We start from the raw sequence: 15,103 nt of genomic DNA on the forward strand, positions 1-15,103 counted from the left end.
AATAAGTTGAATTGAATAGAAAAACAGTAGTACTTTGCATTAAATCATGAGGAACAGCAGAGCTCCACACCTTAATCTATGGAGTGCAGAAACTCTACCGTTGAAAATACATAAGTGAAAGGTTCAAGCATGGCCGAATGGCCAGCCCCCAAACGTGATCAATATGATTCTAAGTTGAACTAAAAATCATAAGATGATCCAAAGATGAAAATACAATAGTAAAAAGTTCTATTTATACTAAACTAGTTACTAGGGTTTACAGAAGTAAGTAATTGATGCATAAATCCACTTCCGGGGCCCACTTGGTGTGTGCTTAGGCTGAGCTTGAAGTTTACACGTGGAGAGGTCATTCTTGGAGTTGAACGCCAGTTTGTAACGTGTTTCTGGCGTTCAACTCTGGTTTGTGACGTGTTTCTGACGTTTAACTCCAGACTGCAGCGTAGAACTGGCGTTCAACGCCTTTTTGCGTCATCTAAACTCGACCAAAGTATGGACTATTATATATTGCTGGAAAGCCCTGGATGTCTACTTTCTAACGCAATTGGAAGCGCACCATTTTGAGTTTTGTAGCTCCAGAAAATCTACTTTGAGTGCAGGGAGGTCAGAATCCAACAACATCAGCAGTCCTTCTTCAACCTCTGAATCTGATTTTTGCTCAAGTCCCTCAATTTCAGCCAGAAAATACCTGAAATCACAGAAAAACACACAAACTCATAGTAAAGTCCAGAAATGTGAATTTAACATAAAAACTAATAAAAACATCCCTAAAAGTAACTAGATCCTACTAAAGACATACTAAAAACAATGCCAAAAAGCGTATAAATTATCCGCTCATCACAACACCAAACTTAAATTGTTGCTTGTCCCCAAGCAACTGAAAATCAAATAGGATAAAAAGAAGAGAATATACTATAAATTCCAAACTATCAATGAAACATAGCTCCAATCAGATGAGCGGGACTTGTAGCTTTTTGCCTCTTGAATAGTTTTGGCATCTCACTTTATCCATTGAGGTTCAGAATGATTGGCATCTATAGGAACTCAGAGTTCAGATTGTGTTATTGATTCTCCTAGTTCAGTATGTTGATTCTTGAACACAGCTACTTTATGAGTCTTGGCCGTGGCCCTAAGCACTTTGTTTTCCAGTATTACCACCGGATACATAAATGCCACAGACACATAACTGGGTGAACCTTTTCAGATTGTGACTCAGCTTTGCTAAAGTCCCCAATTAGAGGTGTCCAGGGTTCTTAAGCACACTCTTCTTTTGCCTTGGACCTTGACTTTAACCGCTCAGTCTCAAGTTTTCACTTGACACCTTCACGCCACAAGCACATGGTTAGGGACAGCTTGGTTTAGCCGCTTAGGCCAGGATTTTATTCCTTTAGGCCCTCCTATCCACTGATGCTCAAAGCCTTGGGATCCTTTTTTATTTACTCTTGCCTTTTGGTTTTAAGGGTTATTGGCTTTTTGCTCTTGCCTTTTGGTTTAAGAGCTTTTGGCTTTTTCTGCTTGCTTTTTCTTTTTATATTTTTTTTTGCCATTTTTTTTCTTTTTTTTGCAAGCTTTTGTATTCACTGCTTTTTCTTGCTTCAAGAATCATTTTAATGATTTTTCAGATTATCAAATAACATGTCTCCTGTTCATCATTCTTTCAAGAGCCAACATATTTAACATTCTAAAACAACAACTTCAAAAGACATATGCACTGTTCAAGCATTCATTCAGAAAACAAAAAGTATTGTCACCACATCAATATAATTAAACTAAGTTCAAGGATAAATTTGAAACTCATGTACTTCTTGTTCTTTTGTAATTAAAACATTTTTCATTTAAGAGAGGTGATGGATTCATAGGACATTCATAACTTTAAGACAAAGTTACTAAATACTAATGATCATGTAATAAGACACAAACATGGATAAGCACTTAACAAAAAGAAAATAAAAAACAGAGAATGTAAGAACAAGGAATGAGTCCACCTTAGTGATGGTGGCGTTTTCTCCTTGAGGAACCAATGATGTCCTTGAGCTCTTCTATGTCTCTTCCTTGTCTTTGTTGCTCCTCCCTCATTGCTTTTTGATCTTCTCTAATTTCATGAAGGATGATAGAGTGCTCTTGATGTTTCACCCTTAATTGTCCCATGTTGGAACTTAATTCTCCTAGGGAGGTGTTGATTTGCTCCCAAAAATTCTGTGGAGGAAAGTGCATCCCTTGAGGTATCTCAGGGATTTCTTAATGATGAGCTTCCTCACGTGTTTCTTGAGCTCCATGAGTAGGCTCTCTTGTTTGCTCCATCCTTTTCTTAGTGATGGGCTTCTCTTCCTCAATGGGAATGTCTCCTTCTATGAAAGCTCCAGCTGAGTAACATAGATGGCAAATAAGATGAGGGAAAGCTAGCCTTGCCAAGGGGGAGGGCTTTTCGGCTATTTTGTAGAGTTCAAGGGAGATGACTTCATGAACTTCTACTTCCTCACCAATCATGATGCTATGAATCATGATGGCCCGATCTACAGTAACTTCAGATCGGTTGCTAGTGGGGATGATGGAGCGTTGCATGAACTCCAACCATCCTCTAGCCACAGGCTTGAGGTCCAGTCTTCTAAGTTGAACCGGTTTGCCTTTTGAGTCAATCTTCCATTGAGCTCCTTTCACACATATGTCCATGAGGACTTGGTCCAACCTTTGATCAAAGTTGACCCTTCTAGTGTAGGGGCGTGCATCTCCTTGCATCATAGGCAAGTCAAATGCCAACCTCACATTTTCCGGACTAAAATCTAAGTATTTTCCCCGAACCATGGTGAGATAATTCTTTGGGTTCGGGTTCTTACTTTGATCATGGTTCTTAGTGATCCATGCATTGGCATAGAACTCTTGAACCATTAGGATGCCGACTTGTTGGATGGGATTTGTTAGAACTTTCCAACCTCTTCTTTGGATTTTATGTCGGATCTCCGGATACTCATTTCTCTTGAGCTTGAAAGGGACCTCGGGGATCACCTTCTTCTTGGCCACAACATCATAGAAGTGGTCTTGATGAGCTATGGGGATGAATCTTTCCATCTCCCATGACTCGGAGGTGGAAGCTTTTGTCTTCTCTTTCCCTTTTCTATAGGATTCTCCGGTCTTGGGTGCCATCAATGGTAATGGAAAAACAAAAAGCTTATGCTTTTACCACACCAAAATTAGAATATTGCTCACCCTCGAGCAAGAGAAGAAAGAATAGATGAAGAAGAAGAAGAAAATATGGAGGAGAGGAGGGATTAGGTTCGGCCATTTAGGGTGGGTTTGGGTGGTAAAGTGATTTTAAATTTTGAAGGTAGGTGGGGTGTATGAAGTAGGTTTATGGGGAAGAGTGGGTGGATGTGAGTGGTGAATAGGTAATAGGGAAGAGAGCTTGAGGTGATTGGTGAAGTTTGGGGAAGAGTGTTTATTGGGAAGAGAGGATGAACATTGAGAAGAGGGAAGAGAGTGAGTGGTGGTAGGTGGGGATCCTGTGGGGTCCACAGATGCTGAGTTGATCTTGTGGGGTCCACAGATCCTGAGGTGTCAAGGATTTGCATCCCTGCACCAATTAGGCATGTAAAATGCCTTTGCATGCAATTCTGGCATTTAAACGCCGAATTGATGCTTGTTTTGGGCGTTCAGCGCCCAGATGCAGCATATTTCTGGCGTTGAACGCCAGCCAGATGCTTGTTTCTGGCGTTCAGCGCCAGCTCTTCCTCAGTATGCATTTCTGGCGTCTGAACACCAGTATGCTGCTTGTTTCTGGCGTTCAACACCAGATCCATACTCTGTTCTGGCGTTGAACGCCAGCCAGATGCTCCTTACTGGCGTTTAAACGCCAGTAAGATCCTCCTCCAGGGTGTGATTTTTCTTTTGCTGTTTTTGATTCCGTTTTCAATTTTATATTTATTTTGTGACTCCACATGATCATGAACCTAATAAAACATGAAATAACAATAAAAATAAATTAAAATTAGATAAATAAAAATTGGGTTGCCTCCCAACAAGCGCTTCTTTAATGTCAATAGCTTGACAGTGGGCTCTCATGGAGCCTCACAGATGTTCAGAGAATTGTTGAGACTTCCCAACACCAAATTTAGAGTTTGGATATGGGAGTTCAACACCAAACTTAGAGTTTGGTTGTGGCCTCCCAACACCAAACTTAGAGTTTGACTGTGGGGCTTTGGTTGACTCTGCAGTGAGAGAAGCTTTTTATGCTTCCTCTCCATGGGTACAGAGAGAGATCCTTGAGTTTTAAACACAAGGTTGTCCTCATTTAATTGAAGGATCAATTCTCCTCTGTCCACATCAATCACAGCTCTTGCTGTGGCTAGAGGGGTCTTCCAAGAATGATGGATTCATCCTCATCCTTCCCAGTATCCAGGATTATGAAATCAGCAGGGATGTAAAGGTCTTTAACCTTTACTAACATGTCCTCTACTTGTCCATAAGCTATTTTCATGGATTTGTCTGCCATTTCTAATGAGAAATTGGCTTCCTGTACCTCAAGGGTTCTTAGTTTCTCCATTATAGAGAGTGGCATGAGGTTTATTCTTGACCCAAGGTCACACAGAGCCTTCTCAAAGGTCATGGTGCCTATGGTACAAGGTATTAAGAACTTTCCAGGATCCTGTTTCTTCTGAGGCAATGTCAGTTGATCCAGATCACTCAGTTCATTGATGAGCAAGGGAGGTTCATCTTCCCAAGTCTCATTACCAAATAATTTGGCATTCAGCTTCATGATTGCACCAAGGTACTTGGCAACTTGCTCTTCAGTAACATCCTCATTCTCTTCATAAGAAGAATACTCATCAGAGCTCATGAATGGCATAAGGAGGTTCAATGGAATCTCTATGGTCTCTAGATGAGTCTCAGATTCCTTTGGTTCCTCAGAGAGAAACTCCTTATTGATCACTGGACGTCCCAGGAGGTCTTCCTCACTGGGATTCGCGTCCTCAACCTCCCTTACAGGTTCGGCCATGGTAATTAATTCAATGGCCTTGCACTCTCCTTTTGGATTCTCTTCTGTATTGCTTGGGAGAGCACTAGGAGGGGTTTCAGTGATCTTCTTACTCAACTGGCCCACTTGTGCCTCCAAATTTCTAATTGAGGACCTTGTTTCATTCATGAAACTCACAGTGGCCTTAGATAGATCAGAGACTAAATTTGCTAAATTAGAGGTATTTTGTTCAGAGTTCTCTATGTGTTGCTGAGTGGATGATGGAAAAGGCTTGCTATTGCTAAACCTGTTTCTTCCACCATTATTAAAGCCTTGTTGAGGCTTTTGATCCTTCCATGAGAGATTTGGATGATTTCTTCATGAGGGGTTATAGGTGTTTCCATATGGTTCACCCATATAATTTACCTCTGCTATTGCAGGGTTTTCAGGATCATAAGCTTCTTCTTCAGAAGATGCCTCTTGAGTACTGTTGGATGCAGCTTGCATTCCATTCAGACTCTGAGAAATCATATTGACTTGCTGAGTCAATATTTTATTCTGAGCCAATATGGCATTCAGAGTATCAATTTCAAGAACTCCCTTCTTTTGAGGCGTCCCATTACTCACAGGATTCCTCTCAGAAGTGTACATGAACTGGTTATTAGCAACCATGTCAATGAGTTCTTGAGCTTCTGCAGGCGTTTTCTTTAGGTGAATGGATCCACCTGCAGAAGTATCCAATGACATCTTAGCTAATTCAGACAGACCATCATAGAATATATCTAGGATGGTCCATTCTGAAAGCATGTCAGAAGGACACTTTTTGGTCAGTTCCTTGTATCTATCCCAAGCTTCATAGAGGGATTCACCTTCTTTCTGTCTAAAGGTTTGAACATCCACTCTAAGCTTACTCAGTTTTTGAGGAGGAAAGAACTTGGCTAAGAAAGCCTTGACCAGCTTATCCCAAGAGTTCAGGCTATCCTTAGGTTGAGAGTCCAACCATATTCTAGTTCTATCTCTTACAGCAAAAGGGAAAAGCATGATCCTGTAGACTTCAGGATCTACTCCATTAGTCTTAACAGTATCACATATCTGCAAGAATTCAGTTAAGAACTGAAAATGATCTTCAGATGGAAGTCCATAAAACTTGCAGTTTTGTTGCATCAGAGAAACTAATTGAGGTTTCAGCTCAAAATTGTTTGCTCCAATGGCAGGAATTGAGATGCTTCTTCCATGTAAATTGGAATTAGGTGCAGTAAAGTCACCAAGCATCCTCCTTGGATTATTATTTTTGGCTGCCATCTCCTCTTCCTGTTCGAAAATTCCTGTAAGGTTGTCTCTGGATTGTTGTATTTTAGCTTCTCTTAGTTTCCTCTTCAGAGTCCTTTCAGGTTCAGGGTCTGCTTCAACAAGAATGTTCTTGTCCTTGCTCCTGCTCATATGAAAAATAGGGAACAGAAAAATAATAATAATAGGGATCCTTTTTACCTAGGTATAGAGGTTCCCCTGTGTGAGTAGAAGAAGAAAAGAATGTAATGTAAAGAAGGGGAGAAGAGAAAATTCGAACACAGATGGAAGAGGGGGTTCGAATTTGGGGGAGATGAAGTGTTAGTAGATGAATAAATAAATAGAAGGAGATGAGAGAGAAAGAGGATTTTCAAAAATAAAATTTTGAAAAGGGGTTAGTGATTTTCGAAAATTAGGAATGAAAGCAAATTAAAATTAAAAATTGAAACAATTAGTTAATTAAAAAGAATTTTTGAAAAAGAGGGAAGAGATTTTCGAAAATTAGAGAGATAGAGTTAGTTAGGTAGTTTTGAAAAAAATAAGAAACAAACAAAAAGTCAATTAGTTAGTTGAAAAAGATTTGAAAATCAATTTTGAAAAGATAAGAAGATAAGAAGATAGAAAAGATATTTGAAAAAGATAAGATAAAAAGATATTTTTGAAAAGATATGATTGAAATTAGTTTTGAAAAAGATTTGATTTTTAAAATCACAATTAATGACTTGATTCACAAGAAATCACAAGATATGATTCTAGAACTTAAAGTTTGAATCTTTCTTAACAAGTAAGTAATAAACTTGAAATTTTTGAATCAAAACATTAATTATTGAAGATATTTTCAAAAATTATAAGATAAAATTAAGAAAAAGATTTTTGAAAAATATTTTTAAAATTTTTGAAAATAAATAAGAAAAATGAAAAAGATTTGATTTTTTTGAAAAAGATTTTGAAAAAGATAAGATTTTTAAATTGAAAATTTGATTTGACTCATAAGAAACAATTGAATTTTAAAAATTTTTGAAAAAGTCAATCCAAATTTTCGAAATTTATGAGAGAAAAAAGGAAAGATATTTTTTTGAATTTTGAATTTTTAATGATGAAAGAGAAAAACATGAAAAATGATGCAATGCATGAAAATTTTGGATCAAAGCATGTGATGAATGCAAGAACACTATGAATGTCAAGATGAACACCAAGAACACTTTGAAGATCAAGATGAACATCAAGACTTATTTTTGAAAATTTTTCAAGAAAAGAAAACATGCAAGACACCAAACTTAGAAATTTTTCATGTATAGACACTATGAATGCAAGAATGCATATGAAAAATAAGAAAAGACACAAAACAAGAAAATATGAAGATCAAACAAGAAGATTGGCCAAGAACAACTTGAAGATCATGAAGAACACTATGAATGCATGAATTTTTGAAAAAATGCATAAATAGTTTTTAGAAAAAAATGCAATTGACACCAAAGTTAAAAATTGACTCAAGACTCAAACAAGAAACACAAAATATTTTTGATTTTTATGATTTTATAAATTTTTTTGTATTTTCTTTTAATTTTTTCGAAAAACATATAGGAAAAAGAAAATAAGAAATTCAAAATTTTTAATAAGAATCCCAGGAATCTTGCAATGTTGGCCTAAAGCTCCAATCCAAGGGTTGGGCATGGCTTAATAGCCAGCCAGCTTTAGGATATACATCAGGCATGCAACAGCTGATATTCCAATTAACTTGCCTCTATGCTGATGGTTGGAAGCCACTATCCAAAAGAATTAGACCTGGTTTTACAGCCAGCCAGGCTTCAACATGCTTCATGAAACACTAGAATTCATTCTTAAAAATTTAGAATAATTTTCGAAAAAAGATGAGAAATTTTTGAAAGATTTTTGAAATTTTTTTTTTGAAAATAAAACAAAAAGAAAATTACCTAATCTGAGCAACAAGATGAAACGTCAGTTGTCCAAACTCGAACAATCCCCGGCAACGGCGCCAAAAACTTGATATGCGAAATTGTTACTCTGAGGTTGTAAAATTTATTGTTCGTTCTCTCCCTGGCAATGGCGCCAATAACTGGTGCACAATACCATGGTCCACATATAACTTCACAACTTCGTACAACTAACCAGCAGGTGCACTGGGTCGTCCAAGTAATAAAACCTTACGTGAGTAAGGGTCGATCCCACACAGATTGTTGGTATGAAGCAAGCTATGGTCACCTTGTAAATCTCAGACAGGCGGATATCAAATGGTTATAGTATTTTTGAATAATAATAATAAATAAACATAAAATAAAGATAGAAATACTTATGTAATTCATTGGTGAAAAATTCAGATAAGCGTATAGAGATGCTTTTGTTCCTCTGAAATACTTATGTAATTCTATAAGGGCATCACCGTTGTCAATGGCTACATCCCATCCTCTCTTGTGAAAATGGTCCAAATGCTCTGTCATGGCATGGCTAATCATCTGGAGGTTCTTGATCATACTGGAATAGGATTTACTATCCTTTTGCGTCTGTCACTACGCCCAGCACTCGCGAGTTTGAAGTTCGTCACAGCCATCCCTTCCCAGATCCTACTCGGAATACCACATACAGGGTTTAGACTTTCCGGATCTCAGGAATGGCCATCCATGCGTTCTAACTTATACCACGAGGATTCTAATATCTCGGACTCGGTCCCCTGTATTAGATATCCAAGAGATATTCATTCTAGCTTGTTTGCATGTAGAACGGAAGTGTTTGTCAGGCACGCATTCATAAGTGAGAATGATGATGAGCGTCACATAATCATCACATTCATCATGTTCTTGGGTGCGAATGGATATCTTAGAAGCGGAATAAGTTGAATTGAATAGAAAAACAGTAGTACTTTGCATTAAATCATGAGGAATAGCAGAGCTCCACACCTTAATCTATGGAGTGCAGAAACTCTACCGTTGAAAATACATAAGTGAAAGGTTCAGGCATGGCCGAATGGCCAGCCCCCAAACGTGATCAATATGATCCTAAGTTGAACTAAAAATCATAAGATGATCCGAAGATGAAAATACAATAGTAAAAAGTCCTATTTATACTAAACTAGTTACTAGGGTTTACAGAAGTAAGTAATTGATGCATAAATCCACTTTCGGGGCCCACTTGGTGTGTGCTTGGGCTGAGCTTGAAGTTTACACGTGGAGAGGTCATTCTTGGAGTTGAACGCCAGTTTGTAACGTGTTTCTGGCGTTCAACTCTTGTTTGTGTTTCTGGCGTTTAACTCCAGATTGCAGCATAGAAATGGCGTTCAACGCCTTTTTACATCATCTAAACTTGACCAAAGTATAGACGATTATATATTGCTGGAAAGCCCTGGATGTCTACTTTCTAACGCAATTGGAAGCACGCCAGTTTGAGTTCTGTAGCTCCAGAAAATCTACTTTGAGTGCAGGTAGGTCAGAATCCAACAGCATCAGCAGTCCTTCTTCAACCTCTGAATCTGATTTTTGCTCAAGTCCCTCAATTTCAGCCAGAAAATACCTGAAATCACAGAAAAACACACAAACTCATAGTAAAGTCCAGAAATGTGAATTTAATGTAAAAACTAATAAAAACATCCCTAAAAGTAACTAGATCCTACTAAAAACATACTAAAAACAATGCCAAAAAGCGTATAAATTATCCGCTCATCAAGGAGCGTTTTTGGTTCCCATCAATTTGGCTGTTGTATGTAATGCTCTGCTAAAGCTTGGCTGGCCATTTGGCCATGTCTAATTCTTTTGGACCGAAACTTTAGACTAACATTGCATGATTCTTGGAATTCTTATTAAAAATTTTGTATCTCTTTATTTCTTTTTTCCAAACAAAAATTCGAAAAAAAATATATAAAAAAACGTAATTAATAAAATCATAAAAACCAAAAAGATTTTGTGTTTCTTGTTGGAGTCTTGTGTCAAATTTTAAGTCTGGTGTCAATTGCATGCTTTAATTTTTCTTTAATTTTCGAAAATATATGCATTATGTTCTTGTTTGATCTTCAAGTTGTTCTTGATAATTTTCCTTGTTTGATCTTTAAATCTTCTTGTTTTGTGTCTTTTCTTGTTTTTCATATGCACTTTTGAATTACAAGTGTCTAAAGTTTAAAAATTTTTAAGTTTGGTGTCTTGCATGTTTTTCTTTTCTTAAAAATTTTCAAAAATATGTTCTTGGTGTTCATCATGATCTTCAAAGTATTCTTGGTGTTCATCTTGACATTCAAAGTGTTCTTGCATGCATTTTTTGTTTTGATCTTAAACTTTTATGTTTTGTGTCATTTTGTGTTTTTCTCTCTCCTTATTAAAATTTTAAAAATAAAAAATAATATCTTTTCCATATTTTACTCATAAATTTCGAAATTCTGGGTTGATTTAGTCAAAAGTTTTAAATTTTAGTTGTTTCTTATTAATCAAGTCAAAATTTCAATTTAAAAATTCTATCTTTTCAAATCTTTTTCAAAATCAAATCTTTTTTCATTTTTCTTTCATGTTTTTCGAAAATTTTAAAAATTAATTTTCAAAATCTTTTTTTTATTTTTATTTTATATTTTCGAAATTATTGCTAACATTTAATATTTTGATTCAAAAAAGGTTTCAAGTTGTTACTTGCCTATTAAGAAAGGTTCAATCTTTAAATTATAGAATCATATCTTTTAGTTTCTTGTTAGTCAAGTAATCAACTTTAATTTCAAAAATCTAATCTTTTTAATTTCCTTTTCAAATCTTTTTCAAAATAAATTTCAATCATATCTTTTCAAAACTTAATTTCAAATCCTTTTTTAACTTCTTATCTTTTCAAAATTGATTTTCAAATCTTTTTCAATGACTTGTTTGTTTAATTTTAAAAAGTTTACTATTTCTTATCTTTTTCAAAACCACCTAACTACCTTTCTCTCTCTCTAATTTTCGAAAAACCCCTCACCACTTTTTCAAAATTCTTTTTAATTAACTAATTGTTTTAAATTCTAATTTCATTTTATTTCTTTTAATAATTTCAAATTCTAACTAATAATTAAAATAAAAACAAAAATATGTTTCTTTTCCTTTTAAGTATATTCGAAAACTCTCTCTCTCATCTCTTTCTATTTATTTTATCTATTTACTAACACTTCTCTTCTTCTTATAATTTGAACCCTCTCCCTCTCTCTATTTTCGAATTCTTCTCATTCTATCTCTACCTCATTTTTCTATTCTTCTACTCACATAAAGGAATCTCTATACTGTGACATAGAAGATTCCTCTTTTTTTCTGTTCTCTTCTTTTTCATATGAGCAGGAAAAAGGATAAGAACATTCTTGTTGAAGCTGATCCTGAACCTGAAAGGACTCTAAAGAGGAAGCTAAGAGAAGCTAAAGCACTACACTCTAGAGAGGACCTGACAGAAATTTTTGAAAAATAAGAAGACATGGCCGAACCCAATAACAATGGTGGAGATGCAAGGAAGGTGCTTGGTGACTTTACTGCATCAACTTCTGACTTCTATGGAAGAAGCATCTCAATTCCTGCAATTGGAGCAAACAACTTTGAGCTTAAGCCTCAATTAGTTTCTCTAATGCAGCATAATTGCAAGTTTCATGGACTTCCATTAGAAGATCCTCATCAGTTCTTAGCTGAATTCTTGCAAATCTGTGACACTGTTAAGACCAATGGGGTTAATACTGAGGTCTACAGACTTATGCTTTTTCCTTTTGCTGTAAGAGACAGAGCTAGGACATGGTTGGACTTACAACCTAAAGAAAGCCTGAACTCTTGGGAAAAGTTTGTCAATGCTTTCTTGCTCAATTTCTTTCCACCTCAAAAGTTGAGCAGGCTTAGAGTGGAAGTCCAAACCTTCAGACAGAAGGAAGGTAAATCCCTCTATAAAGCTTGGGAAAGATACAGGCAATTGATCAGAAGGTGTCCTTCTGACATGCTTTCAGAATGGAGCATTCTATGTATATTCTATGATGGTCTATCTGAATTATCCAAGATGTCCTTGGATCACTCTGCTGGTCGATCTCTTCATCTGAAGAAGACGCCTGCAGAAGCCCAGGAACTCATTGAAATGGTTGCAAATAACCATTTCATGTATACTTCTGAAAGAAATCCTGTGAATAAAGGGATGACTCAGAAGAAAGGAGTTCTTGAGATTGATACTCTGAATACAATATTGGCTCAGAATAAAATATTGACTCAGCAAGTCAATATGATTTCTCAGAATCTGACTGGAATGCGAGCTGCATCCAGCAGTGCTAAAGAAGCCTCCTCTGAAGGAGAAGCTTATGACCCTGAGAATCCTGCAATGGAAGAGGTGAATTATATGGGAGAATCTTATGGAAACACCTATAATCCTTCATGGAGAAATCACACTAATTTCTCATGGAAGGATCAACAGAAGCTTAATCAAGGCTTCAATAATAATGGTGGGAGAAATAGGTTTGGCAATAGCAAGACTTTTCCATCATCTTCTGAACAACAGACAGAGAATTCTAAGCAGATCCTCTCTGACTTAGCAACCATAGTCTCTGATCTATCTAAGACCACTCTCAGTTTCATGACTGAAACAAAGTCCTCCATAAGAAATTTGGAGGCACAAGTGGGACAACTGAGTAAAAGAGTGACTGAAACCCCTCCTAGTACTCTCCCAAGCAAGACAGAAGAGAATCCAAAAAGAGAGTGCAAGGCCATCAATATATCCAACACCAAGTTTTTGGCGCCGTTGCCCGGGATTGTTCGAGTTTGGACAACTGACGGTTCATCTTGTTACTTAGATTAGGTAATTTTATTTTATGTTTGAGCTTTTTATTTTTATTTTCGAAAAAAAATACAAAAAAAAATTAGTTTTCAAAAAATTCAAAAAAAATTTACAAAAAAATTTTGTTCTTCAGAATTTTTAAGAATGAATTCTAGAGTTTTATAAGATATGTTGAAACCTGGCTGGCTGTTAAGCTATGTCTAATCTTTTGGACCGAGGTTTCCACTTATCTTTGCAGGAGCCTTTTTGGTTGCCATCAATTTGGCTGTTGTCTGTAATGCTCTGCTAAAGCTTGGATGGCCATTTGGCCATGTCTAATTCTTTTGGACCAAAGCTTTAGACTAACATTGCATGATTCCTGGAATTCTTATTAAATATTTGGTATCTCTTTATTTCTTTTTTCCGAAAAAAATTTACAAAACAAATATAAAAAAATTAATAAAATCATAAAAACCAAAAAGATTTTGTGTTTCTTGTTGGAGTCTTGTGTCAAATTTTAAGTTTGGTGTCAATTGCATGCTTTAATTTTTCTTTAATTTTCGAAAATATATGCATTGTGTTCTTTATTGATCTTCAAGTTGTTCTTGATGACTTTTCTTATTTGATCTTTAAATTTTCTTGTTTTGTGTCTTTTCTTATTTTTCATATGCATTCTTGAATTATTAGCGTCTAAAATTTAAAAATTTTTAAGTTTGGTGTCTTGCATGTTTTTCTTTTCTTAAAAATTTTCAAAAATATGTTCTTGGTGTTCATCATGATCTTCAAAGTGTTCTTGGTGTTCATCTTGACATTCAAAGTGTTCTTGCATGCATTTATTATTTTGATCTTAAATTTGTATGTTTTGTTTCATTTTTGCTGTTTAATGAAAAAAAAGAGAAAAACAATAAAATGATATCTTTTTTTTTCTCTCTCCTCATTAAAAATTCAATATTCAAAAATAATATATTTCCCTTACTTTACTTATAAATTTTTGAAATCATTGGGTTGACTTAATCAAAATTTTTAAAATTTAGTTGTTTTTTTTTAGTCAAGTCAAAATTTCAATTTCAAAAATCTATCTTTTCAAATCTTTTTCAAAATCAAATCTTTTTTATTTTTCTTTCATGTTTTTTTGAAAATTTTAAAAATTGATTTTCAAAATCTTTTTCTTATTTTTATTTCATATTTTCGAAATTATTGCTAACATTTGATATTTTGATTCAAAAAAATTTTTCAAGTTGTTACTTGCCTATTAAGAAAGGATCAATCTTTAAATTCTAGAATCATATCTTTTAGTTTCTTGTTAGTCAAGTAATCAACTTTAATTTCAAAAATCAAATCTTTTTAATTTCCTATTCAAATCTTTTTCAAAATGAATTTCAATCATATCTTTTTCAAAACTTAAATTCAAAATCTTTTTCTAACTTCTTATCTTTTCAAAATTGATTTTTAAATCTTTTTCAATTAACTGCTTGACTTTTTGTTTGATTTTAAAACTTTACTATTTCTTATCTTTCTCAAAACCACCTAACTACTTTTCTCTCTCATTAATTTCAAAAACTAACTAACAAATTTTTCAAAAATCTTTTTAATTAATTAATTTATTTAGTTTTCAAATTACTCTTATTTCTTTTCTTAATTTTCGAATACTAACCAATAATTAAAATAAAAACAAAAATATTTTTATTTTTTTTAAATTGATATTCGAATTTTTTCTCTCTCATCTCTTTCTATTTATTTTATTTAATTACTAACACTTCTCTTCTTCTTAAAATTCGAACCCTCTCCCTCTCTTTATGTTCAAATTCTCTTCATTCTTTCTCTACCTCATTCTTCTATTCTTCCGTTCTTCTACTTACATAAAGGAATCTCTATACTGTGACATAGAGGATTCCTCTTCTTTTCTACTCTCTTCTTTTTTCATATGAGCAGAAATAGGGATAAAGACATTTTTGTTGAAGTTGATCCTGAACCTGAAAGGACTCTGAAGAGGAAGCTAAGAGAAGCTAAAACACAACACTCTGGAGAGGACCTTACAGAAATTTTCAAAAAGGAAGAAGATATGGCAGCCAAAAATAACAACAATGATGGGGATGCAAGGAAGGTGCTTGGTGACTTTACTGCACCAACTTCTGACTT

At 34.9% G+C, this 15,103-nt stretch overlaps 1 non-coding gene across 1 annotated transcript; it reads left to right on the plus strand.

Moving 5' to 3' along the window:
• The first annotated feature begins 5,746 nt into the window (after positions 1-5,746).
• LOC112726005 (small nucleolar RNA R71) lies at positions 5,747-5,854 on the plus strand. The gene has a single exon (XR_003165079.1). It is a non-coding gene; the product is annotated as a small nucleolar RNA R71 (small nucleolar RNA).
• Positions 5,855-15,103: the final 9,249 nt, after the last annotated feature.

This window comes from Arachis hypogaea, chromosome 11 (genome assembly GCF_003086295.3).
Source record: "Arachis hypogaea cultivar Tifrunner chromosome 11, arahy.Tifrunner.gnm2.J5K5, whole genome shotgun sequence".
Lineage (NCBI taxonomy): Eukaryota > Viridiplantae > Streptophyta > Magnoliopsida > Fabales > Fabaceae > Arachis > Arachis hypogaea.